The sequence below is a fragment of the Mustela erminea genome, chromosome 3 (assembly GCF_009829155.1).
Source record: "Mustela erminea isolate mMusErm1 chromosome 3, mMusErm1.Pri, whole genome shotgun sequence".
NCBI classification, from domain to species: Eukaryota; Metazoa; Chordata; class Mammalia; order Carnivora; family Mustelidae; genus Mustela; species Mustela erminea.
In genome coordinates, this window is record NC_045616.1 from 149,148,447 (window position 1) to 149,176,375 (window position 27,929).

General features: G+C 33.1%; 1 long non-coding RNA gene across 2 annotated transcripts; it reads right to left on the reverse strand.

The window, feature by feature from the left end:
• LOC116585667 lies at positions 1–27,929 on the reverse strand. Of its 2 annotated transcripts, none has more exons than XR_004283756.1 (3): positions 27,819–27,929; positions 12,848–13,155; positions 1–534 (listed from the first exon to the last, which is right to left on the reverse strand). It is a non-coding gene; the product is annotated as an uncharacterized LOC116585667 (long non-coding RNA). The 2 variants fall into 2 exon arrangements; XR_004283757.1 differs by having other exon boundaries at positions 27,812–27,929.

A 27,929-nucleotide genomic window follows, 5' to 3' on the forward strand; every position in this document is an offset into this window, starting at 1 on the left:
ATGATTATTTATTCAGTCTTGATTTAATATTTTATTGCAATCTCTTAAATTTGTATGTGTAGCTGGTAAGATCTGGAGTTTTAATAGCAAGTGTATTGACATGTGAAGTCTTTTGATATGTTCCCCAGCCTCCTTGCCTCAAATCTGTATAATCCATAAAAGACTTTTCCTGAAGAAAGAATGGTGGGAATAGAGGATTACATCCAAGCACCTTTGACATGTTTCCTGATTGAATCCTCTCCTAAGAATGGCTTTGCTTCAGTTTTGAACTTTTTGAGCAGAAAAGGAGCAGAAAACATAGTTTTTCTTTGTCACATTTTTCCTCAAGTGACTCTTCCAGCTGGAGGCAGAGATCCACAGACCTCTCATATTTTGCAATGAGTTTTTCAAGCAGCTTTTACATTTCATTTGATGTTATACCACATATCGCTACTTTCCTTTAGTTGTAGTATTTTCCCACACTTCCAACTATTCAGAAAGCTACTGATCTCACTGGGTAACATAAAAGATTTTCCACCAACTGTTGTCTTTGCTCTGCAGAAAGAATGGAAAGTTAATAACTGTTTGAAACCATGTGATCTGACATTGTAGAGGTCAATGTTTATATTAAATGATGCCTTTCCAAAGAGTGAATGCTACTTTGAATACCTGGTATTCTACTCACCTGCATGACACAGGGCTAGTTTTTAAATAATTCTGAATTTTAGTTTTCTCATCAGGAAAATGGAGTGACAGATCAGTTGCAATTAGTGTAAATATTTGAGGGTATTCCTATGATGGGTCATCGAGAGTAGAGGACATACACATAGTGCTACCTGAAAACTCCTGCTGAGTTCTGGGCTTCTCTAACCAATTCCAGGTGGAGCCCAGGTTAGGGGTAGGGCTGGGGGATATAGAAAATGCAGTTGTTCTGCCTGTCTTTCCTCCTCTTACTTCTCTTTATGTTGTTGTGTTTTTGTGTTGTTCATTGTAATTTTTCTGGGTAAGGTTTTATTGACCTTTCCAATTTTCTTGAATACACTTATTTTATTTCTATTATCTTACCCAGATAAGCTTTTTCTCGTGTATGATATATCCCCTCATTTTGCTCATTCAGCAAAAAAAGCTCTCCCATAAAGATGTTATCTGTGGTATTTTAATATGTCTTAATAAGAAGGACAAAGAAAGATACTTCAAATATGGGAGAATTAAAAAACTGACTTATTGGGAAATAAAAGTCTAGTCAGTATAACAATAAATCAAAAAAGATCTTAAAAGAGAAAGGAAAAATAAGGCAAAAAAAGTGAATAAAAACTATACTATTTACAGTTAAACCTAAAGAAATTATATAATAATTTCAGCTGCCATCTAAGAGTTATGAAAAAGAAGACAAATTAAAAACATGATTTTAGCTTACAAATAAAATCACTAGTTATTCTAACACATGAGAGATTGTGACTTGGAGATTTAGAATTTAATGGGTGGGATTATGGACATTGGGGAGGGTATGTGCTTTGGTGAGTGCTGTGAAGTGTGTAAACCTGGTGATTCACAGACCTGTACCCCTGGGGATAAAAACATATGTTTATAAAAAATAAAAAATTAAAAAAAAAAAAAGAAGTACATGAAAGGACTAAAAGAAAAAAAAAAAGTATTTTCTTGACAGCCATGATTAGTATTTACTTTAGCATTTTGATTAAAAAAAAAATCTACCATGTACTAGAAATGGAGGAAGTATAGACATTTTAGAATTACTTGCTGGATCAAGAATAAAATAGGGTAAAAGAATAGTAATAATAAGGAAAGTATATTAAATAGTAAACATATAAAAATTATTGAGTAGAATTGGGTTAAGGGGAATAGATCAATGATAACCATGAATAGGTTTTGCTTTTGATTAAGTAACAATCAAAAACCTAAAAAACTGGGGTGCCTGGGTGGCTCAGTTGGTTAAGTGTCTGCCTTCAGCTCAGGTCATGATCTCAGGGTCCTGGGATTGAGCCCCACATCAGGCTCTCTGCTCAGTAGTGAGCCTGCTTCCCCCTCTCCCTCTCTGCCTGCCTCTCTGCCTACTTGTGATCTCTGTCTGTCAAATAAATGAATAAAATCTTAAAACAAAAGAAAAAACAAAAACCTAAAAAACAAAAACAAGATAGATGCTGTATAAAAAATATAATGAAACTATGCAATAGATGAAAAGAAAGTAATAGCTGTATATAAGTATTTTGAAAAGGAATAATCACAAGATATCGCATTGCTACTAGGAAGGCAATTAGTAGTTTTGCACTATTAGTATTTTGAAAAAAAATACATATATATGTAGATAGACATTCACACATATAGATATTCATATAAAGTTAAATTCCAAGGCATATACATAAAAATGCAAAAAATAAAAAGTTCTATATTGATATATCCTAAACTGTTTGCAGAAATAAAAGAGAGAAAATAATAAGGAGCCCCATTTTTTGTTCTAGACACAACTGTATTCTCATTTTTACAATGAATGTGTAGGTGAATGTTACTTTCACATTTTCAAAAGTTAATTAAAAAAAATAAATAGAAAGTTAATTTAAACCAAAGAGACCTTTAGGGAATTTGTTAACTCTTAGAATTTATCGTTTAGGTTATGACCTTATCTAATAATGCATTGATGTGATTGTAATATAATTTCAGTTTGGTATGATATAATTTAAAATGATATGCAGAACAAAAATAGAAGTTTACTCTTCTCTACTTGTCCTTCTTGGTAGTTGTTAGTTTTGAGGAATAATCCGTCATGATGTATTTAAACACTTCTGATTTACACAGATAGATGCCTAAAAAACTGAATAGTAGACCCATTCATCTCACTGATCCCAAATAATACAAATGATGTAGAAGCTATTGGACAAATGACTCCTTGAATGTGCAGGACATACTTTCCAATACTTCTTTGATATTGTCCATTGAGATGGGCACATATATATTGTTTTGTCATAGTCCTGAATAAAAACTCATTTGGATTAAATGAAAACAATAGTAAACAAAACCGTTAAAAACTTGGAATGGAAGTTGAACACTTTAACCATGAGCAAAACCAGAAATAGAAAAGAAAATAAAATAGAAATAAATAGAAAATAGAAAGGAAAAAATAGAAATAGAAAAGAAAAAAAACCTTAAAATATAAAAGAAAAAAATAGAAAAGAAAAAAAAGAAAAGAAAAATAGAAATGAAAATAGAAAAGAAATAAATAGAAAATAGAAAAGAAAATAGAAAAGAAGAAAACTGGAATAAAAAGGGTTATAAAATTTTGAAGATGCACCTAATTTACAAACAGAAAATAAGTTCCTTCTCATATGTTTACTGAATGAAAACATGATATGTTAGTTATAAGATGTAGGTATAATTTTGATTTTATTTAGAATAATATATTATTTACACACCCTGTTTTTTTTCCCAAAAAGAGCAAAATGCACACTTCATACACTAAATTATGACCCCCCCCCAAAAAAATAGTTGAACAAATAGGGATCAATGAAAGGAGACAAAAATAGAATAAAGACAGAAATTTTAGTAAGTAGTCAATATATTGCTATAAATTAGCTCAGAGTCAAATCAATTATATAACTGTAGTTTTCAAAAGCCAAAATAAAAGACAGAATCACCATTGGTCATGTGAATTAAATTTTCCTTAATTAAAAAAAAGTCTATGGCCTATCAATTATTTATCTTAAGTTTATAAATATCCTTAACACTGAGACCTCTAATGAATGTCCTAGGTAGATCCTCACAGCTGTATTAGTAGACACCACTGTATAATTAGTAACTAACCCAGAAACTCCTTGTGGTAAATATGACAAGGATTTGTATGTTTATGTCTAAAATTCCCTCCATGTAGAATAATGCCATAAAGTCAAAACACATTCTAGGAAAAGTTGTTTTTATGGCTGGAATGGGAGAGGTGGAGGACGACAATTTGGCATAGACTGTGTTTTAAGTGCACAAGCCTGTGGCTTGACTCGATCCTCATTTAGATATTCTTCTATAAACACTTCCATGAGTTGAATGTGTTTCTGAAAATTCATATGCTGAAGTCTTGACTTCAGTATCTCAGAATGTGAACTTATTTTGAAATAGGGTCATTGCAAATACAGTCAAATTAAAATGATATCATTGGTGTGGGCCCTAAAACAATATGACTGGTATCCTAAAAAAGAGAAATCTGGGCATGGAGACAGATACACATAGAAGGAAGACAATCTGTGGAGACAAAGAGAGAACACGATGTGATGATAAAGACAGATGAGTGATGTTTCTACAAGCCAAGAAACCAATCTTGCTAACACGTCAATCGTGTACTTTTAGCCTTCAAAACTATGAGAAAACACAGCTCTGTTTAGGTCACCCAGTTTGTAGTAGTTTGTTACAGCAGCCCTAGAAAACTGATATAACCATTTCTCTCTACCACATTTTTGATAAATATTGTGTTGTTGTATTTTTGAGGTTATCAGCTTTGAGAAATATCTAGAGATGAATGTTGCATGCTGCAAGATAATAGTGTTTTGTTTTCACTTTCTACAACACTACTGATACGCTTCACAAGGGCAATTATTGTTGTCCTTTCATTTACCGATATAATACAAGAGACCTGCATGGTATGTTTGGCATATGGTCGACACTCAATAGATATTTGTTGCATGAATGATTGAATCCTCTAATGAGAGTTGATGAGTCTAACCATTACTTCTCCCTGAGCAGACTGTTATCCAGTCGTATCACAGAAGTAGACCAAGGGAATACTTACCAGCAAATACAAAAGATTTCCTCAGCAAAGAATTATGGGTCAGCCCCATAAGGTAAAATACTAAATTGAGACTCTAGATTCCTATATTAAAGAGAATATCAGAATGCTGTTTCCAAACTTGTGTTTCTAAATATCCATCATTAAACCTCGATGTAAGAAGGAATATTGAGAAATGAAAACTGCAACGGAAGGTAAACCTGGAAAATTTCTGCAAGTATCTTTGTCTAATCATTTAGAAGATGACATTAGATCGACATTTTTATCCCTCTGTTTCTCCAGTAGTTATAGAAATGATTGGATCTATACAGAGTCTAACAATTTCATCAAGAGGTTCATGTAAAATCAACTGCTGTTATGTCATTGCAAAAGAGAAGTTTGAATGCATCTGACTTTGGCACAATTGTTAAGCAGAAAACAGAAAAACCCTCCACACATTTAGTTTCTACAGTGGCACTGTTGTAATAACATGGGGGCAATAAGAGATGGTCCTCAACTTATAATGGTTGGACATAATGATTTTTCAACTTTGCAGGAGTGCAAAAGTGATACTTCTTTAGCAGAAACTGTGCTTCACTTTCTGAAATTGGATCTTTTCCCAGACTAGTGATATGTGACCCAATCCTCTCTCATGATGCTGAGCAGTGGCAGCCAGTGCTGCTCCCAGTCAGCCATCTGATCAGAAGAGAAAACAACTGGTACACTTACAACCATCTCTACCTATCCCATAAAACCATTCTGTTTTCCTCTTTCAGTACATTATGAAATAAATGACATTAGTCAACACTTATCACAAAATATTGCCCAACTTCAGGCTGATGTAAGCATTCTGAGCATTTTCAAGCTTGACTAGGTTAAGCTATGATGTTTGGTAGGTTTGCTAAATGCATTTTCCATTTAGGACATTGTCAATTTATGATGGTTTTATCAGGATAACCCTATCATAGCTTAAGGCAGATCTGTAATGAATTTGATTCAGCATTATATATATTAGAAAAGGATCTTGAAGTCTATCCCTTGTTTCTATTTTTATGGTCTAATTTTCTGATTTCTTAAGACTATTCCTGATAACATTGATTGATAATTTCCTTTATAGAAATTTCTATAAGGAAACTATGCTGAATTTGTACAACTTCATTCCTGTTCCTGGAGATAAGATCAAAGTAGACCAATAGATACTGAAAGTAATACTACATTATTTTTAGTGTGATTCTTAGGTCATAATAAAAAATTAGAGTAGTCTTAGGTGGAGTAGACTTGCTTAAATCTCATCTATTTCTCAATTAAAATATTACAGAAATGATGATATTAAAAATGTATTTGAGGGGGCGCCTGGGTGGCTCAGTGGGTTAAGCCGCTGCCTTCGGCTCAGGTCATGATCTCAGGGTCCTGGGATCGAGTCCCGCATCGGGCTCTCTGCTCAGCAGGGAGCCTGCTTCCTTCTCTCTCTCTCTCTGCCTGCCTCTCAGTGTACTTGTAATTTCTCTCTGTCAAATAAATAAATAAAATCTTTAAAAAAAATGTATTTGATTTGATTCTGAGTAAAAGCTCCTAATGATTAAAAACAGTTCAGAACAAGAAGTAGTTTACTGACAATGAAAATCATCATACAGAATAGTTTTTGTATAATTTGAAAAGATTTTCTCTCTGTGTAGAATAGTCTATAACTAGATATTTTTCATATGAAAATACTCTGAAAAATACCCAAACATATTTTAAAATAATAAACATGTCTAAAAATAACTGACTATCCCATCTTTATATAGAAAAATAAAAGATGTATGTAATAGTATATGGTTTATAGATGAAAAGAAAAACAAAATATTAGTGATAATTGTTATAAGTGAGCATATGATTTAAAATCAAGTGGATATGAAATCAAATATTGACTCTACTCACAAGTAATTTAAAATGTTCATATTATTTCATTTCTTGGAGCCTCACTTTTCTTATGGATAAGAGAGACAAGTAATGCTTTAATACATATTTTGTGTGTGTGTGAGTATTAGAGAATATATACAAGGCTCGGTGTCTTCAGGTCTGTCTCTTTAGTAAACAGCCTAAGCCCAAGAGAATTGGAGTTACTAATCTAAGTATGTTCATTCTTGAGTAAGGTCCAAGCAAGGTAGATTAGCTATTCTATGGGAAAATAAAAGTGATATTAATATAGAGGTGGGCCTGGGCCAAGCAACAATCTTAATTCTTAAAGAAAACACATATTTAAAATGGGTAAAATTACCAGATATAAAGAGTAAAAGAAGTTCTGTGTTAGCTCTATCCCTAACATACAAATATATATAAGCTGAGAAGTGGAAAGATCCAAGGGGAATGGAAAACTGAAACAGGAAGCCTTAGCATAGATTTTAGAAACAAAATAATAGGAAGCTTATGGCTTAAGAAGAAAAACCTGGAGTGCCTGAGTGACTTAGTTGGTTAAGTGTCTGCCTTCAGCTCAGATTATGATCCTGGGACCCTGGGATTGAGCCCCATACCAGGCTCCTTGCTGAGCAGGGATCCTGCTTCCCCTTCCTCTGCCCGCTGTTCCCCTGGCTTGTGCTCTCTCTCTCTCTCTTTCTCTCTGTGTCATATAAATAAAATTTTAAAAATCTTAAAAAAGAAAAAGATGAGAAGCCCAGTCACTGTGGCCTGTGTAGAATAATCAGAAAATGGAAAATATCCCAAAATGGAGTATCAGGAATTGTTAGCGAATGTAGGAAATTTAGGAAGAAACACATACATGATTCATAGTTGGATAAGAAAGGGTAATTCATTTTTCGAGTTCCATTAGACTAGTGGAAGTACAGTATTCAGTCTCAGGGGAAATCTAATGTTATAAAACCCCACAACCAGCTCTAAGCCCTATTGTTGCTGGGCCTTAATTTTGGCTCTGACAGAAAGAACTTTACTTAGAATATATGTTTAAGGACCAAAACCTAAATTCACTACAGTTTTGTCCCTAGCATTTCCACTGTGCTTCTCCAATTAAGACCGGAAATAAAAGAAATTAAAACATTCCATTTGTGACAACATTTTGTAAGTCCAACCACTTGTATAGTCATCTCTCACCCAGAAGGATGAGGAGCAAATCTTTCCAGTAGACACATTCCGAAATGAATTGAGTACATTCCTGACATTATTCTGATGTTCTTCAGGCCATGTGTCAGGTGAAGTGTCCAATGGGGTATGGAGTCGAGTTTAGCATTTGTGATCAAAGGGGATAGCCACGATTTACAGCCTCCCTTTGATTCTGACCTCCCCCTATTTCTCTTACCTTGGAGGTTGATTACTAATTATTAACAATTTAGACAATATGAGATAAAGATCATACTAAAATCATCAAGTGAGCTGGCAGCCTTTTCCTTTTTTATGTACACTAGAATAATTTTATAGGATTGGAACTATATTTTTCTTGATCATTTCATAAAATTAACTGAGTAGATGGATCTTCCAGTGATTACTAAACTGCTGATTCAGTTTGGTTAGTATTGATAAGGAAATTCAGTTTTAATGTGTTCATTGAGAAGGTTTTATACATGTATACATTACTGGAAATTACCTTGTATCTATTTTCTTTTTTTTTTTTTTTAAGATTTTTATTTATTTGACAGACAAAGATCACTAGTAGGCAGAGAGGGGGAAGCAGGCTCCCTGTTGAGCAGAGAGCCCGATGCAGGGCTCAATTCCAGGACCCTGAGATCATGACCTGAGCCAAAGGCAGAGGCTTTAAGCCACTGAGCCACCCAGGTGCCCTTACATTGTATCTATTTTCAATAGGTTTTTCTACTTAATATATATTCTATCTATAGTCCTGTCTATTTCATATTACCCAAATTATCTATCTCAGTTGTACATTTAATTTTTTAATGTGTCTTGAGATCTTAAAAATACTACTAGTCCTGTCAAAAAGTCAAATTTGGTTTCTCCTTCCCCTTCCTCTGCCTCCTCCTCCTTTTCCTTTTAGCTCCACATTTTATTTTCTTCTATTTTCTTTAATTCTTTTCTAATAACATCACATTCTCTATGTTTTAAGGTTAATTTGCTGCATTTCTTTTTAACTTCAGGACTTTTTATATTCAATATTTTCTTTTAAAAAAAAGATTTTATTTATTTATTTGACAGAGAGAGAGAGAGACAGCAAGGGAGTGAAGACAAGCAGGGGGAGGGGGAGAGGGAGAAGCAGGCTTCCCACTGAGCAGGGAGCCCGATGGGGGGCTGGATCCCAGGAGCCTGGGACCATGACCTGAGCCTATATTCTTATTTTTTAATTTCACATTTAAGAATAAATTATTTCCATCTACTGTTTTATTTACATCAGACTAGTTTTAGATATAGTGTTTTCATTACATTCATTTCAAAATACACTAAATGATATTACATTATTCATTTATTTGTTGTTTAAAGAAAATTGTTTATTTTTTAATAATACCTTGTACTCTCATGAATACCAGATGTTTCCAGAAATAGCATGTATGCCTCTGACAATGGGCTAAATAATTTCAAAATATCATGTAGTTTGTGTAGAGTTTCATGAACCACTTTATAATGGCATATATTAGGCGATTTTTTATATATACAATATAGAAAAATATAGTTATACAATAAAAAGCAAGGTGATATATAGCAACGGGAAGGCACACAATGTCAGATGATACCATTTGTTGACTGTTGTTCCTCTATTGTTTCTATATTTTTTAGTCTCATTGCTTTCTTATCAAAAAATTGCATTTGACAATATTCCTCAATTTTTAAGGAAAGATTAAATTAGATATTTTATGTAAAACTTTTGTCCAGCTGTAAAGCATTATGAAGTTTTAATATAACAAAATGATGTGTTTCAGAAAGATAAAAAGCTTAAGGTCTTAGTAAATACCATACTTTGGTGATGAATACTGAATTCTTGGTATCATGGCAAAATACAATCCTCCTGTTATATAATGTGGTTCCACAAAGTATAGACTGAGACATAAACACAGCACAGATCTTTACAAGAAGGAATTGCCAAAAACTGTGAAGGGTTTGAGGTTTTATCCAATTTGTAAGCTGACTTGTCAGCTTCCCAGTTTCAAAGTGTTAGTGAAAAACACAAGGCACCTGGGTCAGAGACAAAGACCGTTACTACTCACAGAAAGCAGCAGCAGCAGCATGTTCCCTTCAGCACCCCTTGCCCTCCTCTCGATTTACTTGGGGCAATGTAGAGGACTTCAGCCGAATGCTCTCCACACAATAGGGTTGGGTCACGGCTGAGGAACTCCATGTTCAGGAAAACCCCAATTTAGAGGTGGGCTATATGCAAACCTGCCCCATATTTCCTGGGAGATAGGCATTTATTTTGTATTATCCTCATCAGAAACAAAAATATGCCCTCTTTTCCAGAAAGAGATATCATATCCATGTTCCAATGTTATTTGCTAGACAAATATCCTTGAAATAAATAGTCTGGAACACGGACTATCAAGGCTGCTTCACAATATTTTCAGAAATACAAGAGATCCCTTAAGAATTGTCCCTCAATGAAAGTATTCAGTACACATCTGTGCCCATAAATAACACTCTGATCATTCTTACTAAAAATCTTATATGTAATTTGCCTAGAAAGCATAAAGATTAATGCAAATTCTATAAGGAATATTTGGGAACTAAGATTTTGACATTTATTTCTGTTTACTAGTAAGTATAACAATCTTGGATATGAATTAAATGACTGGAGAGTCAAGAAATAACCGCATGATTCATCACAAACAATGTCATTTATTTGTTATTTCTAAATGAAATGACATTCACCATTTCCCTTGCACTACCTTCTCATCTTAGAACAAGCTCGCATCATCTATGACATTTCATCTCACAGAGATGGAATAAAAACAATCTAAAGGAATGTCTTCTACTTGTAAAATCTGATAACAAGTAGTAAGTACCAGATAATACGAGTTACACATTTTCAAAAAAGACTTGATGGTTTAATAAGAGTGTTTTGGACATACTTAGTACATAAATGATTAATCCATGTTAAAATATAAATCACTGACAAAAGCCTGTCACGTCAATATCATACTGCTAATTGCCCATTTCAAGGAATTACCAAGTGCAAGAATTTCCCTGACATTTTCCCCAGGCAAGGCAATTGAGAGAAATCTATTTAGTCTCTTTGCAATCTTCCTTTAATGTAAAAGAACTTCATTTAAACCCTCTTTATGTAGTAATCCCACTTATCCTCAAACTGGCTTCCTTTCTTTAATATGCTGTTAGAAGTTCATAATTTCACTTTCAAGACCACTATCTAGTGATTCTATTTATTTTTATTCCGCTTGACTCCTATTTTTTTTTTTTCCATATGAACAAAGAGATCGAAAGAGAGTTACTCTCTTTGGAAAGAATCTCTGATATGCTTGCAGAGTACAGCCGTGATTCATAGCAGATATGATTCTAAGCTTGACCTCCTGTGATGGCAAGGGTTTTAACTGAAAAGTAAATTAAGTGTTGCTTGCAAATTCAAACTTGAATGGGTTGTAGACTTAAATTATTAGAAAAGGGGATTCATTTTAGACTAAAAGACTATGAAATGTCCCATGACAAGTAGATCACCCAAGGATTAAAACCATAATTTGAATGACAGTATTAAGGGGGGAAAGTTTTGAGAGCTGTATCATGGGTGTAAACTGAATACAGATTAACATAATCTCAGATAATTCAATTTTGATGTGAATCTATAGCAATGTTATTTATTAGGTGTATGTGGTTTTTGTTGTTGTTGTTTTTGTTTTGTTTTGTTTTTAACAAACCACCATGTTCAAGAACACCAAAAAAGTTACCTCAGAAGTGATTTATGTAAAACAGACATGGGACATTTACTTGACAGTAATAATATGAGCCAACAATATACTAAGAAACATAGCTTATCGCATTAAAATTTACACATCACTATTAAAAGCATAATGTGATAATTTAATAATATATATAATCTTTGATAAATCTGCAGGGGTTGCCAACTCTGGAAAACAGCATGCCCTCAGTTCCCAAGATTCCAATTTTTCTTGAAGAAAAAGAATGCAAAACCAGTGTTACCTAGCTGAAGCCCAGAGTAAAGAAAAGAGACTAGACTTAGTGTGAACTACCCTCCTGAGTAAAATGGGGAAGTTATAGAGAAGCAGTTTCCAATTAAAACTTAAAAATATTTTTTATTCTAATGGTGAGAAATCCAAACATTAAAACAATGGATCGGATTGCTTACTGAGAAGTTACCATCAGCAGAGATATTTAATATACTCTAAATTACTGCCTGCCAACATCTTGTGATCTTCCTTGCCAAAAATAGCCTTTTCAACACTGATATTCTGTAGTTCTGTGGCAGTTGATATGTAGATTTTAAAAAATTCCTTTTTTATTTTTTTTTCAACTCAACAGGAAAAATATAAAACAATATTTTTCAAAACAAAGCTGAAGATAATTGCAAATGGGAAGAGAAGGATATTACGATCAGTAGTATGGTTCAAAATAAAGTTACTAAATTAATTCACTTTTTGCATTTGGATTGATATTCTTATATGACACTAATATTACATTTAAATAGTCAAATTTCAGTCTGCCTTTTTTTTTAAGTTATCAAGAGAAAATTAAGTATATGGAGGATAAAGTATTTTAACAATGAGTTTTATGTTTTGGTGAGTAATATGATTTAGGACTAAAGATGTTTTTAAAAGCCGGGATGTGTAAGGCTAAGCAAAGAGGTACGTAATGCTTGAATAGCAAGGTATGTTCTCAGAGAGTGATGTCTGCCGTAATCCTCTGAGAGCATAAGCTCTTCGGCCTCTCTTACAGAGCCTAGTATCCTCCTTTCTGCATCACTGATTTTCTGTATGCACAGCTCCTGTTCCTATCAGATCAGTGCTACTTTGTCCAAATTTTCATAGATAGAACTTGCTATTTTACAGAGAGCTAGGATGTATATACTGAGAAAAACAGCAAGAAGCTAAATCAGAAGACTTTCTCTTTTATGACACTGGATTGATAAATCAAAAATATACTTGTTTCAATTGATGGTTGTATTACTTATTTACTGCTGTACAAAAAAAAAAAAAAAAATCTCACCTTTTAACAGTTTAAGAAAGCAAACACTTATTATCCCACAGTTTCTGAGGGTGAGGAATCCAGGTGTCATTGGTCCCCTCTGGCTCAAAGTCTGTTACAGTTTTAGAGTCATAGTGTTGGCAGGGGCTGTGGACACATCTAAAAGCTCCACCGGAGGGAAATTGTCCACTTTTAAACTCATTTTCAAAACTGTTGGCTGGTTTTAGTTTCTTGTTACCTGGACATCTGCACAGAGCGATTCCATGACATGGCAGCTAACGATCCTACAACACGACAACTGGCTTCCACCAGGAAGAGAGAAAGAGGATCTGAAAGAGAAAAAGAGAGAGAAACCAAGATGAAAACCTGAGCATCAGGACGTAGGGATTACTGGTAGCCATCTGAGTGTCTTCTTACCAAAGGCTTCTACTGATCTTTTAATTTCTGGATTCCTACCTAAATTATTCAGGGTCTGCATACAGGAATACACAGCTCTCTGTGGAATTTATGTTTTATTAGCAACAGATGAATGGCTGTTCATGAGTTCTTTCTCAAGGAGAACATGACCTTATTACATTGCAGTGCTAATGTATACTCTGTGTTGGATAATGGATACTCTGTGTTGTCATTGTCTGATACTAGTCAACAGAACACCAAAATTCGCATTTGACAAATAAATATTTATTTTTAATATTAAGAATCGGGGTGCTTGGGTGGCTTAGTGGATTAAGCCTCTGCCTTTGGCTCAGGTCATGATCTCAGCGTCCTGGGATTAAGCCCCACATCGGTCTCTATGCTCAGCTCAGCAGAGAGCTTTCCCCTCTCTCTGCCTGACTCTCTGCCTACTTGTGATCTCTCTCATTGTCAAATAAATGAATAAATATTTTTTAAAAAAGAATATATTAGGGCCCCTGGGTGGCTCAGTTGGTTAAGCAATTGCCTTTGGCCCAGGTCATGATCCCAAGGTCCTGGGATCAATTCCTTCATCAGGCTCCCAGCACAGCAAAATGTCTGCTTCTCCCTCTCCCTCTGCCTTTCCCACCCATTTGTGCTCTCTCACGCTTGCTCACTTTCTCTCAAATAAATAAATAAATAAAGCTTAAACAGAAAAACAATACATTAATCTATTTTCTTGAGTTTTTTTTTTTTTTAAAAGATCTTATTTATTTATTAGACAGAGAAAAAGATCACAAGTAGGCAGAGAGGCAGGCATAGAGAGAGGAAGGGAAGAAGGCTCCCTGCTGAGCAGAGAGCCCGACGTGGGGCTCGATCTCAGGACCCTGAGATCATGACCCAAGCCAAAGGCAGTAGCTTAACCCACTGAGCCACCCAGGCACCCCTTGAGTATCTATTTCTACTTATTTTCTATTTTCACACAACTGAAATGCACTTAGTCCCATTTTTATTAGTAAGTTCACTCTCCTTTTCAGAAAAACTAGGAAATTTAACATTTATCAGAGGAGGTCAGCTCTTTGCATTTTTAGTTTTGTTCTAATTCTCACTTCAGTTCCAACAAATTTGTCTCTTCATACCTTGTACTTCTTTGTAGCCTATGTTCAGTATATGCTAACTTATATAGTTTGTATTCCAAGTCTCTGACTAGATTTATTACCTGTTATTAATTGTTCAACTATGATTGGACTAAATTCCAATATTTTGCTTTAGAAACTGACATATCTTATTTATTATACATTCACCTTAGTAAATAGAATATTGTTGCATGTTTAATATTTTTATTAACAATATCTGTAAATACTCTCATAATTTGCAAAGCTTTATTTAGCACTGTCATATTTACTAATTATGATAACATTTAGAATTACATATTTTCATTTTATGATTAAGTAAATTGACACCTGAGGTTAGGTGATATCTGTGTTGTGCAGTTTTTAAATGGTAAAGTCAATACTTAAATTTAGATTTTGTCTATTGGATACCTTAAAGTCTATGTAAGTAAATGACTACATTGCATAACATTAGAATAAGGAAAATTATAAAATGGTAAAGAAAAGTCACTTTCAAATGTTTTTTTTTTCTTTTAGTAAGCCAGGAACATCTAGGAGCAATTTGTTACAGAGAAAATTTGGTTTAAATGGGTATCCAAAATGATACACCATTATATTAATTTTGGTAGACATAGTTCTTACATTCTGTACTGCCAAATGCAAGGTACATAGTGTTCGTGGATATTCTGCTGATTTTTGGAATGCTGGATCTCTCTAAGTGTTGGTAGCACTGCTTCTCATCACATTCTGTGCCAGGACTCTTAGTATGATACCTACGTATGATACTGCTAGCAAGACCAAAGCTGAGGCAGGAATCCCAGGATAAACATGAAGAAAACGCACTGGCCTAGTGAGCAGTAGATGATTTAAATTGCTCTAATCAATTCAATAAAGTAGGTATTAGAATGTGGTATTTAAGCAATAAATAAATATTTTGAAATCGTTCATTATATATACTTCTTAAATGAAATTCTTGGATACAGAGAGATAGTTTTGATTTATTTTATTTAGAAAAGAAAAAATCTGTAACACCATTTTCACTTACTGATTTTATTCCTGAAGCTTCTATATACAAAATAACACTACCAAAATTTCAAGGTGCTAATTTCATTTCTTTGATTACATTGTATTAGAGTATTATATTATACTTGGGGGAACATTGCTGAGGGAAATATTTATCTTCTAATATTCTAATATTCTCCCTTTCTCTCTCTCCTCTATGTGATTATTTTCAATAATAAAATATTAGAACTAGACAGGCTTTCTGAAAAAAAAAAAAAGGAAAGAAACAATTTAGCTTAAATTATTTATATAAAAGAATGAGAAGATTAACTTGTATTTAGGATTACTCATTGCCAAGAGTTCTACATGAGTTATCCTACGTTTTTTTTTACAGTAGCTTTGCCAAGTAGATATATTTTATGTTAGAAAAATAAAATGTGCTTAAATAATTTATTTCTAACAAAGATAGTAATTAGTATAGCTGAGAGTTTGGTATCTTCCCTTAATTCTTCCTTACAGTTTTTAAGAGAACACTATAATAAGTAAGTGACGGTTGCCATAAAGGGGTGTCCATTGCTTCAGTTCTGTGGAATTAGCTTGTTTGTTTTTTCCTAGTGAATAATACATTTTTAAATTATTAATTTATCTATAAATTGGGCTATGCCAAAATAACAAATTAAGCAAAATGTTCAGAATGGAAAATTGAGTTTAAAATTGAAAATTACATTATTTCCTGCCTTAAAATCTACTTATACGATTGCTTGTGGATGGTTATGGCTAATGAGATAAATTGAGTAGAAGTAAAATACTTACATATTACTAATATTTGAATAATAATTTGAATTCATACATTTATTCATCTCATATGAGATGTTTTATTTAATCTTCCTTGGTCTCTAATGACCTTCCCCTCTGTATCCCTGCTTCTTCCACTCTTCCTTAGTTACTCTTACTAATGTGTCAAATCCTTGCATTATCAACTCTTGAAAACTTTAATTTTCCTTTGAAGGCAGACCTGTTCTTTTTCTTCCATCTGTCTCATTACCAATAACAGTTATCTTCTCATCACCATGCCTCCAAAAACCAACAACAACAAACACAAACAACAAACAAACCAAAAAACCCAAAAATTAAAAGGAAAAACAAAACAAAAACAAGAACCTCCACATTTTTAGCAACATCCAGACTTGCCTACTTCTTTTTGTGGAAGTAGTCCTATATTGGATTTAGGCTAATCAATTTCTGCTCAATTATACCATCTTCTCTTCTTCCTTATTACTCACCCCCTCATTTCCTTGAATTGCATCATTCTGGCTCTCTTCTGTTGTATCAAAATTGAAAAATATAGTTAAAATATAATTGATTGACATTTTTTTTTTTACTATTCTTTCTCCTCGGTTTTTGTGATTTCATATTATACTTGATTTTTTTCTTCTACAGTATTTCTTCTCAATGTTTCTGTTTTTGTGGATTATGACCACCCTTATTTGTCAGAGTCAGAGTTCAAATAATGTAACACATTTTATTTAGGTTAAAGAGTTTATAATAGCAAATGCCTGTTTTCTTCTTTCAGTATTTGCAATTTTATTTTTATTTTTCTGCTTATGTGATATGTCCATAATACATTCTTTTAATTTAGATGATTTTTCTCATAGATTAAAAATAAGCAAGTATATATTTTATGCTTACCTTCTTTTTTTAAAACAATTTTCAGCACTATTAACTTTAGCATAGTTCAAATTTCCATTTGTTATCCTATTCCTTCTTCCTGAAGAACTACTGGATAATATATTTGTGGTTTAGAGCAATCTCCTGCTAATGGATTCTCTTAGTCTTCCAAATATTATTTCATCTGAGAAGGTCTTTAATGTTCACTTTTAAAAAATATCATTATTGGGGTGCCTGGGTTGCTCAGTGGATTAAAGCCTCTGCCTTCGGCTCAGGTCATGATCTCAGGGTCCTGGAATCAAGTCCCACATCGGGCTTTCTGCTCAGCAGGGAGCCTGCTTCCCCCCTCTCTCTGCCTGCTTGTGATCTCTGGCAAATAAATGAATAAAATCCTTAAAAAAAATACCATTATTTAGATATAAGTGGCATATAATAAATTACATATATTTAAATTTATAATATAATAACTTGACATGGTATCACCAATGAAACTATCATCACAAAAAAGCAAGCATATCCCTCACCCTCCTTTAATCAGGCAACCACTGTTCTTTTTCAAGATATTACAGTTTCTTTTTTTAATATTGATAAGGTCCTACAAAGATTTCCATATAAATATATACACACACACACATATAGTAAGATACATATGGAAATATATATATACTAATATTTCCCATATGTTATATATAATCTTTCCTATAAATATAATCTTCATATATATGTACATACATGAATATAATCTTAGCTTTACATTTAGATCCACAGCCAATTTTAAGCTAACATTTATATGGCATAATCTCTGGATCCAGGCTTTCAGTATGGCACATGTATAGGTCTTTATTCCATCACCATTTGTTGAAAGATGTTAATCATCTTCTCTCCACAGAATTGCCTTTAAACATTTATCAAAAATCTGATGTGTATATATATATGTGGGGACTTATTTTGGGGTTCTCCATTCTGTTTCCTTATTCTATTTATATTTGTACCAATACCACATTTTAAAAATAAGTCTAGAATTTTATTTTATTTATTTATTTTTTTTTGAAAAGAGAATTTTCCCATTTATAAACATATATTTTTATCCCCAGGGGTACAGGTCTGTGAATCACCAGGTTTACACACTTCACAGCAAGTCTAGAATTTTAATAAGTCAGAGAATATTATGGGCACTTGGGTGGCTCAGTCTGTCAAACATCTGCCTTTGGCTCAGGTCATGATCCAGTGTCCAGGGATCAAGTCCCACATCAGGTTCTCCGCTCAGAGGGGAGTCTGCTACCCCTCACCCCTTGCTCATGATCTCAGTCTGTATTTCAAATAAATACATAAAACCTTTTTAAAAAAGTCAGAAAATGTTGTTCCTCCTATTTTGTATTTTTTTTCTAAGTTGTCTTGACTATTATAGCTCCTTTATAACCCATATGGATTTAAAAATTGGTTGTCAGTTTAGTCTCCCACCAGAATAGTTAAAAGTATTTGATTTTGAAAAAAAAAAAAGTATTTGATTTTATATGGCATTGAGTTGAATCTAGAGATTAATTAGGGGACAGTTGACATCTTAACAATATTGAATCTCAATATATCTCTCACTTTTCTTTCTTTTTTTTTTTTTTTTGGTCACTGATTTCTTTGCCAATAATGTATAATTTCAAAATACAAATTTTCCCCATATTTTACCAGAATTTCTCCCAAATACTTAAAACTGTTGTTGCTATTGTAAGTTATGTTGTCTCAAATTTTACTGCTATTTATAGTATAGCTGATTTTTGCACTTTGATATTTTACCCAACAACCTTGCTACATTTACTTATTACTTATAGTAACTTTTTTTTTCTTGTAAATACAATTAGATTTCCTACAACGTTTATGTTATCTGTTAGTAAAAACAGTTTTGCTACTTTATTTCCATTATGGTTGCCTTTTACTTCTTTTTCATGCCTTATTGTACTGACTGGAAGCTAATGTAATCTAATTAGCAATGCAAGAAAGAACTTCCTTTCTGATCCCAGAGCATGGGCGGGGATGGGAAGCCTTCCCTCTTTCACCATTATGTGATATTATCTGTAGATTGTTTTAGATGTTTTTTTATCAGGCTGAGGAAGTTTCTTTCTATTCTTCTTTTGGTTTTTTTTTTTTTCAGTGAAGCACGAATGTTGAATATTTTTCAAACGACTTTCTGCATCTGCAGTTAAGTAACCATATGGGTTTTGGAAAAGTTGTTTAAAATGGTGAATTGCATTGATTAATTTTAAGATATTATATCAACTTTATATTCTCATAATAAACTGTATTCAGGCATGATGTATTATCATTTCATGTGTTATTGGATTTAATTAGATAAGTTTTTTCAAAAGAGTTTTCTTTTTTTGTTTTCATGAGGTATCCCTTGGTGGATGTACTGAATACAAAAGTAGAGTGGGAGGAAGATAAATTGAGAGCACTTAAAAGAAGCAAAAATTAGACTAAAACAAATATATCCTTGAATTGACAGAATAGAATATTTGCTGTATACCTTGGCTCCATATAAATTATGTAATCAACACAAATATAAGAAAAATAAAATTAACGTTCATTGATTGATTGATCAAAAATATTTTCTTGCTGAAGACCAAGTAATAGAATTATGAAAATATGAAGTATTGTAAAGGCAAAAATGATGTATATACCATAGTTAGAGGAAATGTTTGTTCTTTGTTCATATTAGAGTACTAATACAGAGAGCTTAATACTAATGAATCAAAGTGATTTATAAAGATAAATTATAAAGTTAACCACTAGAGAACATGTCGCAAACTAAAAGTTTAAAAATGTATAAAAAAGAAAACAGCATAAAAGCTTAAGTGAGTTAAGAACAAACATATTGTAATAATCAATAAATTTAAATGTGTTTAAAACATCCATTAAATTCCTGTTCAGGGGGTATCTGCTTGGCTCGTTTTGTTCATTAATCAACTCTTGATTTTGGCTCCGGTCAAGATTTCCGGGTTGTGAGATCCAGCCCTGCAGAAGGCTCTGTGATCTGCATAGAATCTGTTTGTGATCTGCATAGAATCTGTTTGTCCCTCTCCCTCTGTTCCTCTTCCTTCCCCCTCCTCTCTTCTCTTTCTCTCCCTTCTTTTCTCTTAAATAAATAGAATATTAAAAAAAAAAAATTCTGTTCAGACTGAATAACATGACTAAACTGAAATTTGTGTCTTGTGTAAGGAATGTACCTAAAACAAATTAATTCAGAAAATAATAAAATAAAAGAATGAGCAATGATCTATTAAGTACAGACAAAATTATATTGGAAAAGGAGATTTAGAAAAGGAGGAATAGCAATTTTCATATCAGGTGTCAGGTCAGTGCACCTGAAATGACATACAATGTCAGGTGAATGCAAACCACAAAACGTAAATTAAAACAAAGAAGAATTGCAACACTGACATTTTGCAGCATATACAAGAAACAAACTACTATGAACTTCTAAAAAGAATAAGGAAGCCCTTTGTGTAAGGTTTTTGAAATAATTCCAATATATGATTTTAAATGAAAAACGTGTTAAAAAATGTATAAATAGCAGGCTGTCTTTGGTAAAATTTAGTAAATTCACCACATACACTTATTCTGTGATGGATATAATTTTTTTTCATAAAGGCTAGCATATTATATTTAGATTTACACCTGACTATTTTGTTTTTTAAGAATAGATTTTAAATGCATGTAATTTCATTTGGATTGAGGCATAATTTGAAATAATTTTGAGTACATAATCTATGTCATATATTAAATATGTCCAAATTTGAAGTGAGCTTCAATTCTGAGAATCAGAAATTCCTTCTACAATTAAATACAATTTTGTAGTTTGATATTTCAAAAAAGAACATTTTTCATTTTGTTTTGAAATAACCATTCACTGTTATAAAAGCCAATATTCTTTCATATTTATCTATTTTTATAGCCATGGCGTTTGTTTTTACTCGGTAGTTCTCATCTAGCAGTTTAGTATATAAAGTATAGTAAGCCTTTATTCCATATTGCTTATTTTTAGTTTTTATGCTGTCATATTTTCTTAAAAGAAAAATGGTGCCTGGGTAGGTCAGTTGGTTGGGCAGCTGCCTTCAGTTTAGGTCATGATCCCAGAGCCATGGAACTGAGCCCCACATCAGGGTCCCTGCTCAGCTGGGAGTCTGCTTCTCCCTCGGGGATTCCCCCCTCTTGGGTTTTATGTCTCACTCTCAGTCTCTCTCTTTCAAATAAATGAATAAAAACTCTAAAAGAATTAAAGAAAAATTTATTTTTAATATCTTTAGCACTAAAGCAAAAAATATATTTGGTATTATTAAATTGTTTGATGTTTAACATCATATATATATTTCTTCAAGTAATTATTCAGTGTACATTATATTAGCATTTTATTATCCAATGTATATTATTTATATTGTTTATGCTACTATAGCTAGAAGCAGAAGATATTGACAGGTTAATCTGTAAAATAAATAAAAAAAAAGTTGGAGGTCAAACATTATAGAATCCAGGAATTGTGCAGGATTTTAATTTTTAATCTTTGCAGTCATTATTTAAATTTACGTGAGGCTGAAAGTAGAAAGGGTGACCTTTCTCTAATTTCACTTCTTTCTAAACTTTTGTGAATGTGACTGAATAAAGAAGGATTAAATTGTTTGTAAAATCCAATTTATTCCTCTCTAGCAGGTTCCCAGAAACACTAGGCCTGAGCCTTTAAAGTCATTTAAGAGGCTTTGTAATTTGGATCTAACTACAGTTGAATAACCTTAAAGAAATTAGTAAAATTCTTTGAAAAAAAGACTATATGCACCTGTGTGTCAAATGGAATCTTGTGCATTTCTCAAACTATCTTCCTCTCACCCAGCTTTTGTCTGAATTCTGATTTACTGAATCCAAACTAGTTCCTCCTGCCTCCCACCATCTTTCCCTTCCCCTCTCCCTCTCTCTCTCTTCCTGCTATCTTTCCTTACTTCCTATTCTAGGCCCTAGACAACACATTGCTTCAAATTGTGAACAAGATGGAGATGGTCCTCATCTTACAGCTCCCCTTTTTTTGTGAGGAAATTTAGGATCCGATCCACATCAACGTATGTATGAGTACATATGTCTGTTTATATGTGCGTGTGAGTGTGTGTGTGTGTGTGTGTGTGTGTGTGTGTGTTGTGTGTATGAAGAGAGAAACAGAAAGACAGAGAAGGAGAGAAAAAGATTTGGGAATGAGATTTTTATACTTTGATATTCTTTTTGCATCATATGACATATACTATAAAAAGCAATTTTACAAAACCTTTATCTCCAACTAAAAGCAATCTACTTGGAGCGAAGTTAGTATTTTGTTTTCATTAAAAGAAATGAATAGATATGAGTCATTTAAAAAAGCGTGATGCTACTGATTTCACAAAGCATTTCCAAAGTTTCTTCTTTATTTTTGGGGCCTCTGTAAAAAATATGTTGAAGAGAGGGCACCTGGGTGGCTGAGCGTGTAGAAGCCTCTGCCTTCAGCTCAGGTCATGATCTCAGGGTCCTGGGATTGAGCCCTGCATCGGGTTCTCTGATCAGCAGGGAGCCTGCTTTCCTTCCTTTCTCTCTGCTGGCCTCTCTGCCTACTTGTGATCTCTGTCTGTCAAATAAATTAATTAATTAATTTAAAAAATATGTTGAAGATATAATCATATCCCATGTCTGTTTTTCAATAAAAACGATGATTCTGTTAAAAAGATTGTGATTGGATCAAACAAATATGTATATAAGATATGATATTTTCCGAGTGCAAAAATAAATTATATAATTATAAATAAAAATTACATTAATCTATAGTTATAACATAAAACCAAAAAATGCTTAAGCTTGAATTATTCAACATACATTAGGTATTTTACCATAATAAATAAACTCTGCATCTCACTGGATTAAAAAATAGCCATTTTTTCTTGCTCACACACTTCCATCAATATTAGATTGGGGCATCAAGGGAATGGAGTAGAGTGGAAGGGAGCATTACTCCACCTTTCTTTGTGAAGGATCAAGCCTCAGGTGCCTGCCACTCCATGCATCCATGATTTCCTACGCAGGAGAATTAAATTAATGGCAATTCAACAGTGGCCTCTCAAGGTTCCATCTGGGAAATAAATTAGCATTTCTGCTGACCTTTCATTTTTCAGGGCAAATCATGTGATCACACCAAACTTCAAAAATGAACTAAAGTACATTTTTTTAAAATATTTTATTTATTCACTTGACAGATGGAGATCACAAGTAGGTAGAGAGGCAAGCAGAGAGAAAGAAAGGGAAGCAGGCCCCCCACTGAGCAGAGAGCCCGATGCAGGCCTTGATCCCAGGACCCTGAGATCATGACCTGAGCTGAAGGCAGCGGCTTAATCCACTGAGACACCCAGGCGCCCATAGTGAAGTACAATTTGACCATGCACATGGAAGATGGAAATAATTGTATTTTAAGAACAAAAATCACTATCAGAACAATGATATAATTGTAGACCTTGGAGTATCAAACTTCAAGGTATGAGGTACATGTTGATAGCAGTAGATACAGAATTCAGCTCAAGATAATTCAAGATGACATATAGGCTGAGAAATTCCCAAATATCCTGACTGCATTAATAGATTTTTGTCCAAATGACAAATTCTATCTCATAGTCTCACCACCCTTTCCAAGTTCTAGTCAGGAGCCTTCAGTTTGGATAGAAATTGATAACCTCAAACTCATGAGTAGTCGGCATTGTCTGGGCTTAGTCTTGGATCTTAAAACACGCGTCTGTGGTGTCAGTACTCATCACATATGTGTTTATGAAGGAGCCTTTGCTATGACAATTATCACCCTGGGAAGCAGAATCATTACTAAATTCCAGTCTAGACCAATGACTTCTATATCTCATAAGCCTTCGATACATCTTTTTTCCCAAAACATTTTCCCTGCACCTAAACTTTAGTAACAGGCATGGATATTACTTCAAATTGAACCCACGTCTGTAAATGTCACCATCTTTCCCAAGGTTTGATTATCAAGAAAATATCTTCTTATTGCCACAAAATGGGGTTTGTCCTGTTTGTATCCTGATAAAGTCCAGTGGTTAAACTCGCTATTATTTTAATTAACTAATACTGTGTTAGCTGTCTTCCATGGGACCCATTCCTTCAGGCTTGTATCTCTGAATCAAAGCTATTTCCAATTATTGCCTAAATTTGGTTTTTGTGGCTACTGTAACCAGTTAACATACACCTCCTGGTTTAAAAGGACAGAAATTCATTCTGTCACAGGTATGGAGCATCACCGAGCGGAAATCAAGGTGTTGACAAAGTTTGGGCACGTTTTCCAGGGACTATGCAAGAAATCCAGTTCCTCACAGACAACCATTTTATTTGCCAATGTCAGTTTTTAGTCTTTACCATGCACACATTTATTTTTATATATTTACAATGTTTTCATAAAATTATTGCACATTTAACATTTAAACATCATAATGATGTGAAATCTATTGTATTATGGTCTATTTTTTTCTTCCTATGCCACTCAAGCCATTACAGTTTTGGTAAATAGTGTCAAGACTTCTCTCTTGTTTCCTCTCTCATATGTATATATATGAATTTCAGAGTAAATATAGTATCAGTCTATATTATTTTCTCTCATCTTATTTCTCACTTAATAAAATACTACAAAAATGCCTGCTGTGTGTAAATATACACCTTGTACACAGAATTTGTACATGTATTTTAATATATTTTCAAATGTATATTTACATATATGTGACTTATTTTTAATAGCAGCATGATGTTCTCCATTAAAATGTACCATTTTTTACTTAACCTTTGCCTGTTAATCAATATTCCAGAAGTTCCCAGATTTCTACTATAAAAGATGTCAAAATAATCACTGTATTACTTTATATAGTGATGCTTTCATCTCTATAGATTTCTCATATAAAGTGGGATTTTTGACTGATGGATGTATATTTTAATTTTATTTACTACTCTCAGATTGCTTTTAAAAAGTACTTTACCAATGCACATTCATAACAGCAGTGTGTGAGAATGCCACATTTCTTATATTCCTGCAAGCACTGGGTTTTATTATTTGTTTTTCTTAATAAGGAAATCCATTTCATTGTTATTTTTATTCAATTTTTTTGACAACCTCTAAGATTATCCTTCCTTCAATCTACTGCCAGCTTTGGGATTCTCTTTGGATATCCCCTTTCATGAATTCAAATCCTTTGCCATTTTTTTTTTAATCACACTGTATCTTTTTCTTAATTAGTAGCAGGTGTTTGGACAATATAACTATCAAAACTTTATCTCTGTTAAATACTTGCCATTTGCTTTGTTTTGAAGTTGTAGAATGGAATAGGTTTAAATTTAGAAGTATAAAACTTTGTATCAGTGTTTTATATATTTTTTACTTCTGGATTATTTATCTTCCTTTGCGTATGCATTTATCCCACTAACATTCTATATTCTTGATTCTTTTTAAATATTTTATCTTTCATGCAATTTATATTGATCTCTCTATACTATGAAGCAAAACTATAAATGTATTTGTCTAGATTCATGGCCTATTTTTTCAGCAAAATTATATATCCCATAGAGATGACATACCATCTTGTCATATATTAAATTTCTATACATACTAGAATCTAATTTTGGAAACTTCATTCTGTTTCTCTAAACTATTTTCTGTTATCACTAAAATGTTATACTATTTTTGTTAAAATTGTTTAGTGAGTTGGTTTAATGTTTGATGACAAAAATCTTTTCTAACTATTCTACCTTTTTGGTACTTTTTAAAAAATAACCTTCACCACTTTTCTTTTACCACAAGACTATAAAATAGTTTTATCTAATTAAAAAGTCAGTAAATTTCTAGAGATATACACTCAAAATACATGCGCTTATCCCAACTTTACTATCAGCCTACAAATATTTTCTCCACAAAGTAAAATAAAGATATTTTTAAATGGCTACCAAAATCCCTATACTATATAGCCTTCATCTTCCTCTTTAAAGATTGGGTTAATTTTGTGTGAATCCTTAGAGTGGACCAATACAATGTTTAACCATTATAAGTTAACAAATTTAACCATTATAACATGTTGTAAGAGCTTAGAAATCATTTATAAAACAGTCCATTCCAGTATTTTGTTACTCTCCCATCATTCATTATATCAATGACTGTGAATTAGTTTTGCCATTCTCTATATTATATCTCTCAGACCTTGGAGTGCCTACTATTTTTTCTGGAACAGACCATACTAAGATACCTTGGAATATATTGGAATTGAGATCAGGACACCAAGAGGTACAAAGCAAACAATGGGTTTCACAAACCTACTGTTCTTTTTCAACAGTAATACTTAACAATAGCCAGATCTTTTTCTGCATTGCTTCAGTCTTTTACCAAATGAAGAAAAGTTTAACTTTTTCTTAATTTTCTGAAAGTCCTTAAAGCTCAGAGCTATCCTTTAACAATGACCAAGATGATTATAGGAAAGGAGATAATAGAAGGTAACTTTCAAGTCTAAACTGAATCCTTTTAGGGAACACTGGGGACAATACCAAAATTTAAGGGAATTTCAGGTCAGGTTATTACTTGTAATATGGCATCAGTTTTAAGTTTATAAGATGGACATTCACAAAATCCTTTTAAGAAGCAAAAATTTAATTTTTTCTACAAATTCCCAAATATGAAAAAGAGTGAGCCAAGTGTTTTCCTAAAAAAAAAAAAAAAACCAGACTTAAAGAAAAAGAAAAAAAGGATCTCCAGAAGTGATCCCTTAGAACAAATATGGAAAGAACAGTGTGCTTGGCATAATTTATTCCAGAACAATTATGACTGGCAATAAAATGTAAGAATTTTATTTGACTTCAAGAAGTACATTAATTGTTTAGAAATAAGTACATTTTAGGATCTAAAAGAAATCACTTGCCTTCAAATATCAGAAATATTAACCAACATATGGAGCAACTTGCTATCGGCAAACTTTGGCACCAGCATCATGTATTTCAGTGTCAATTACAAAAACAAAATATGGTTCTTTTCTTGTGAAAGAAAATTCACCAATATTGTTTCATAATGCTGTACAGTTTCTTAGTAAGCCAGACCATTCATCACAGTGCGGTGGCATGTTGATATTATACACTGACAGTAATTTCTAAAATGGCCCCTTGAAATATGAACTGGAAAGGAACCCCTGTGGAACTCTGAGAGATGGTACTCATGAGCTAACCGTTATTTTAACATTTCACAGTTCTAATCATTTCACCTTTATTGATGCTAGGGAGAAGGAGGGCTCCTGAGCGCAGAGGAGCAGGAGACAATTATTAAGAGTCATGATTTACTAGTTCCCCCTGCTCTGCCCAATGGAAAATAAAAATGGTGCAGAGTGTCAATACACATCTCAGGTCCCATGGATTTTCTACAGCAGGTACCTCGAGGTTGTAAAGATGATGTCGTACAGATGCAAGATTAGAACATTTGCGAACAAAGGTTATGTTCAACAACTGTATTAACTAGAAAGTTTATTCGTAGATGCTCCCTGTTCAGTGATAACCACCCACACTCAACTACACCAGTCATTCCAAGAGAAGCACACCACGCACAGACACTCCCACACCAACACACAGGAGACTGTCATAGTTGTGATTTCATCATCTGTGTTGCATTTCTTCCTTTATGTGGAAAATATAAGGTTTTTTTTTCAAACTTATTGATTTAAAAAACTGAGGTAGAAGTCAGAGTTTAGTAGTTTTGATGTGGAAAACAGGCAAAAGAATAATTAAATTTCCTTACTATTTACGGCCCACTGACAGGTCATTGAAACAGGCAGAGTGACCTTGCCCCAGGAACTCAGCTCCCTCGATGGTGACACTTCATTAAGAGCAAAAGGCAATCTCAACCGACAGCCCAG